The sequence below is a fragment of the Orcinus orca genome, chromosome 11 (genome assembly GCF_937001465.1).
Source record: "Orcinus orca chromosome 11, mOrcOrc1.1, whole genome shotgun sequence".
Taxonomy (NCBI): Eukaryota; Metazoa; Chordata; class Mammalia; order Artiodactyla; family Delphinidae; genus Orcinus; species Orcinus orca.
In genome coordinates, this window is record NC_064569.1 from 100,437,556 (window position 1) to 100,443,872 (window position 6,317).

The following is a 6,317-nucleotide window of genomic DNA, read 5'->3' on the forward strand; positions in this document are numbered from 1 at the left end:
TACGACTAAGTATTCAATAAGTTATCTTTCAAATTATCCTGTCAAAATAATCATGACACAGGATAATGATAACACAGTTCTCAGAAGGAGGGATGGATGTTTGCACTGAAGAGGTGGCTGCCACTGGCCTCTGGGGAGAGGCTGATGGATGAGAGGATGGCTGGGAGAGGGAAGAAAGGGGTCCTGTCGTGGGTGTGAGTGTACACCTGCCATCCACAGCTTATCCCCGACTTGGAGATGTGGGATGTACGGGTTCACACCGCCGGCCGCAGACAGCATGGCAACCAACCTCATGATATGGCTGCCCAAGGCTGGCGTCCTGGATGCTTTGGTCAGAGTGGGTCAGGATACAGAGAACGTGTATCCACGTCAATTAGCTTGATTGTAGAGGTAGGACCTCAAGCTGGGGCCAAGCAATTAAGTTCAAATCTTCCAGCATTTAAAAACCATGGCTTTCCACCCAACCCTCTGCTGGGTGCCGGGGGTAAGAAAGAAATAGAAAATCTTGTAATGTGCCTGAGATTTGAAGTCCAAGAGAGCTGTTTTCATCTCCTTCTGTATCATCCTGATTCACCCAGAGTCACTGACCTTTGTGCCCTAATCTGCGAAATGGGGAAAATATTACCATCTCCATATCCCAGTGGGAAAGTGAGGTCCCCGTCACGGTTCTTCCCTGGTTTATGGCCGTGAGGATTAGTGCTCTGCTCTGGGGCTAAGTTCTCTCTGCTTTGTGGACCAATTCTAAATCCTCTTCGTAGAAGACAGAGCAGCTTATTATGATATCTTCTGATATAATGATCTGAAAACTGTGACATTTTTTTGGTTTATAAAACTGAGGCTAGTCATTTAGTAAACATGGATGGACATTATTTGATGACCTTTTTCTGAGGGGGGTTACCTATACTTTTCTTGGCTATTTGTAAAGATGTCTTTATTTCAACCATGTCACCTAATTTTTTTCTTTTTTTTATAATGCAAAACAGATTTATTTGCACGCACATCAATGAGGATTAAGGTCGTAGATGAAAAGGATAGCAGCCTTCTGTCAAATGGAGAAGATTTAATGTTCAAAAAGGATGTGACAAGTAGGATTGTCCAATGGATAAGCTGCAAAGGCAATGTTTCAGTCAGCAGAGCCCCTTGGACCCGATAGACCATTCTCTCTCCCTGTTCACCCAGTGCCCGCTCAGAACGCAGCCAGCAGAGAGAGAGAGAGAGAGAGAGACCAGGTCTCTGGACTGGGCACCTCCAGGGAGACTCTGTGGGGCTCTGGGCAGTGTGAGCTGTGGGGACTTTGTCATTGGCTGGGCAGTGGTCGGGTGGGAGGCAAGGCAGGTTTCCTATTGGTGTAGAAGGAGCTGACTGTCCGTGGTTTCCCTGAGGGGCATACTCCAGGAGATAAGAGGCAGGGAGGCTGGGGAGACAGGGCATGACTCAAGCCTGCAGAGTGGAGGCTGGCAGAGGATTCTGTGTTGATGCCGAGCGAGCTGACGTTGGTTCTCCACGTGTGGTGTCATGGGATCTGCAGTGAGTGTGTGGTTGATGAGTACATTTAGCATTTTATTAAAGGCCCCGTGTAGGCTCCGGGAACTCAATCAGAAAGTACAAGACTGGTCATCTCCCCACACTTGCCCTTAAGAAGCCTTCAGACCCATGGTAAGGAGGATAAAAGTAACTCTGGGAAAATGGAGGTCCGCATTTGTGCCCAGAAAGCTTCCTGAGCACTGGGGTCTGAGCTGTCTTAGTTCGGTACTAGGTGTCCACGTGATAAAGGAAAACACGCACGTCTACGTGGAAGCCCATGTTACCTGTTTGCACACAAATGGGGCCCTATTGAATGAATATGCTTCTCACACTTAACAAAATGTCTTCAAGATGTCTCCATGTCCTTAGGCCCGGCCCCCGTGAGCTGGCCCGTACTGGCTGGTGAGATCCAGTTATTAAATTATCAGGAATTTTGCGAGCTGCTTGAAATCATGTTGGTCGCTTGAAGTCTGTCACGGTGGGAGTATTTACACTCTGGAAGTCATCAAACACTGACATCATGCTTCACCGTCTCAGAAAGGCCTGTGTTAGACATTCACCTGCACATCACCGGGTGGATGGCTTGCCTTGGACAGCCACGGGGTATTCACTCCACTGCAGGGCAGTGCTTGTTCAGCCGTTTCCCTCTCAGTGGGCGTCTCACTCACTTCCAAGGGCTTGGCTGCTATAGGAACATCTGTGCGTGTGTGTGCGCGTGTGTGTGCGTGTGTGTGTGTATTGGTGCCACTCTGTGAGCTTCTCTGTAGAATCGCTTATAGAGCAGGTGTGACCTGACTATTAAATCACAGGTTAAGGGTCAGCAGACAGCATGCCATGTTCAGGAACATGCTGACACTTAGATATTTGTAGAGAACAAAGTTCGAAGTCAGCAGGAGATGGGGCTGCAGATTTACAGGGGGACAAAACCATCAGATGGAATGTGGGATTCGGGGTGGGGGCTACTTGAGGGTTTTGTAACAATAACGATTGTTATTATTATTAAACCTAACGTTTGTTGGTTTCTTCCCAGGCCAGTTACCATTCTAAGCAGTTTTACATGAATTAACTGCATCCTCAGAATGCCTCTGCGAGGGGTACTGTTACTGTGTCCATTTTACAGATGAGGTTGGAAGAGGTTACAGACTTGCCTGAGTGATACAGCTTGTAAGGGGTAAACCCAGGGGGTCTGGTGCTCCACTGTAGCCACTGCACTAGACGTTGTAGAAGGAGCAGTGATCTCAGCGTGCAGGGATGAGAGGGGCTCATGACCGAAGCCTTCAGTTGGGGCCAAATCAAGGCACTGATTTTCGGGGTCGAAAGGAGAAGAGTCAGGAGATGCTGAGGAGTTGAGCCAGGTGGGTTTGAGGCTGGACTGCGTACTGCAGAGGGGAAGGGGTGGCACAGAGGACGCAGGTTTCTGTCCTGGATGAGGGGTGCGCAGTCGGGCTGGTTGTTTTCAGAGATAGGGAGGGAGGAGGGGGGAGGGTTTGTGGGAGGATCATGAACTCGGTTTTGGATATGTGGCGTTTGAAATGTTGGTGGGGCATTCCAGTAAATCTGTCCAGGGACTGGCTGGGAGAGCCTTGAGCTTAGGAGCGATTCCAAGGATGGAGATAAATACTCGGGTGCCCTCCTCAATGAGGAGATAGCTCAAACCATGAGCAAGGTGTGATTTCCCCGGAATGATACGCTGAGTGAACCAAGCTGTGGGCTGCAGGTGATGCCATGGGGAACACGCACACTTAAAGGAGAGAAGAGGTTCTTCTTACTAATAATGACATTTTTAGTTAGGCACGTGGCCTCCCAAATAGACACTCCACTTATCAAACTCCTTGGCAACTAGATGCTCCCATAAGGTCAAGTTTGGAAAATGGGAAAAAACTGGAAAATTTTATGTCTAGCTTTCAAAAAGTACTTTCCATTTCCCGTTTTCTCAGTTCTGCTGGTTGGAAGGCAAGTGTTTTTGCCAGCGTTGCGGCAGCCTTCTTAGATCTTGAGTGAGAAGACGCAAGTTGAGAAATACGCAAAATGTTGATCTCACTATGAGACATTTATACGTGGGTCTTTCAGGTGTAATAGTCTATCTATGTCCTAAGAAATACAAGAACATAAAGACAGGTATGTCACAAAATCCAGTGCTTATAATGCTGTAAATGAGAGGAACCCATTCAAATTTGCCTAATTATGTTTTTAATATAAAGGAAACATTAGCTCATATAACTGTCTATGGGTAGAATTTCTTTCTGGCTTGGCTGTGTTGGGTCCTCAATGAAAGTCATCAATTCCCAGTAATATATATGTGGACACTCCATCCTTCGAGAAGTGAAGCTTAATTTTCTCCCCACCTCCCTTGAGGGTGACTAGACTTAGGGACTTGCTTCCAAAGGACAGAGTGTGGAAGAGAAGTCATAACTTTACAGTAGAGACACCTGGCAGACCCCACTTTAGCCAAGTGGGGAAGGTGTACATCACCCATGATGCCAAGTGGGCATCAGGTGCATCCAGGTACCATGTGATGAGACAGACACCTCTCCTCTGTGGTCGTCTTTCCCAAAACCCATAACCCCAGTCTAAGCATGAGAAAAACACCTGACAAATCCATCCAACCTGGGATGCATTCTACTGGATACCTGGGCAGTACTCCTTAAGACGGTCAAGGTCAGGAAAAACTGGGAAAAACTGAGGCTGTGTGGACCAGAGGGGATCGGAGAGATGTGACTCAACGAAGTGTGGCTCCCTGGACTGGATGCTGGAGCAGAAAGAGGGCTTAAGTGGAAAAACAGGCAACACCCCATAGCCATGTCCCAGTGTTGACGTCAGCCGTGAGGACCGCATCACGGGATCGGAAGATGTTAACAACGGGAAAACTGGGGGAGGGGCATACAAGGACTCTGTACTATCTGTGCAACTTTGCTATAAACCTAAATTTGTTCCAAAACACAAAGTGTATTAAAAATGCCATTGGTAATTTATGTCTTCTCATCCCAGCTCTTTTCCGGGCAAGCTTTCCCCAAGGGATGCCTCTGTGCCTCCACCCTCCCCTGAAGCTACAAGTTATCCTTCTGTCAACCTTGGGACCCAGGGGGCCCCTTTCTCCACAGTCCCAGCCGGGGCGCCAGCGTTGATTCGGATCGACTCCTGGGCGAGGTAGCCATGTTGATCCAGGCGCCAGATGTGGGGCTGGATGTCGGCTGGTTGGCCATGCCTCTGGCACGTGCCCATCTTGGGACAGGACAGCGAGGGAGACACACGACCTGCAAGAGCTCAGAACTGAGGGGGGGGTCCCCCAAGGGACATTGGGGCAGTGTGACCAAGAAGGAGAATGATGCACAAGCTGTCCGCTGGTGGAAACTCCCAGGAGGCTGAGTGGTCGACAGTGACTCCAAGAAGGCAAGGATCAAGACACGTCCTCCGGGGGAGCGGCCTGAGGTGGCCGGGGGGGACCCCTGTGGGGTGGGGGCAGAGGCCGTGCCGTGTTGGGCTCAGGGATGGTTGGGAGGGGCCGCACAGCCGAGAGAGCCCACGACCCTCACGGGAAACGTAGCCAAAAGGGAAGAAGAGTGCAGCCCTGAAAGCAAGGCCTTACACGTGCTCCCCACGGGCCACACGCGGTTCTGAGCGCTCACATACACAACTCTACTAATCTCACGACAACCCTGTAAAGGATTAGGATTGGCACCATCATCCTCTATGCCAGGCAGGAAAACGGAGGCTCCGAGAGGCTCATGGGTTTAGCTCAGGCCACTCAGATGGTCAGCAGCAGAGTCCTGAGCACCCCTGGGGCTGTCTGGTGCCCAAGTTCATCCTCTAACCGCAGCGCTGCTGCCCAGGGGGAGCCACGGTGGGAGCTTGTCCGAGGTCTTGGGGGCAGAATCCTTAGAGAGGAGAGGATGAAGATGCAGGAGGGAGAGGGGGCAGTGGTGGAAGGTGGTCACTGAACGGGAGGAGGGAAGACAGGAGGGAGAGCGCGAGGATGGGGGTCTTGGGCCTTGCGGGGGAGGAGGGCCAGGCTTCCTCTGACCTCAGAGGCTGTGTTGCCTATTGGTGGGTTGAGCGGGGTGATGGGGGCTCTGGGAAGCTTTTGGTGGCCCCTTTCTGCTGCCTGGTCAGTAGCCGAGTTGAAGGCCAGGCTCCCTGGTCACCCAGGGGCATTACTTCTTGACCGCTGAGCCTGTTTCGGGTACCAAAGGCCCAGCAGCAGCGAGGCTGCTGCTCTCAGCGCCGGGACCTGGGATTCTGTCTGGAAATGACTGCCCTCCCGGCGTGGTGGTCCAGCTTCTCCTCTTCGAGGGAGAAAGCTGTGGGTCCCCCTTCTCTCTCCTCTGTCTCAGGGTCCAGCCCTGCTTGGAAAAGGAGCTGCAGCTGAACGGCCCTGGATCAGGTTCCCGGGCTCCTGTAGGGCTGGTCCCTGGAGACGGCGGGTGTATTAGGTTCTGTTCTTTTCTCACGAGTCACAGCGACCAGCCCCAGGCAGAGATGAAGCTCAGTCACCCCCACAAGGACTGAATTCCATCTCCACTCCTGACACCCTTGACTGTTCCTGCGTGAGGTCCCCTCTCTGGGCCCCCATCCAGGGCCCAGGAATGACATATACATTCTATATGCTTCCGCAGCTCCAGGCCGGGCCCACGGCCCCACACTCAGGCCCCATCCCCGGGCTGTGAGTGACTCAAGCTTGGGTGGTGTGTCGCTCCTCCCTGGGGACCCCTGGGTGCCCGCACGCGCTCTGGCATCCGATGGAGCCGAGTCTCATTTTCTGCTGCCTCGAGCCATTAGGCTGTGGCAGGGACACG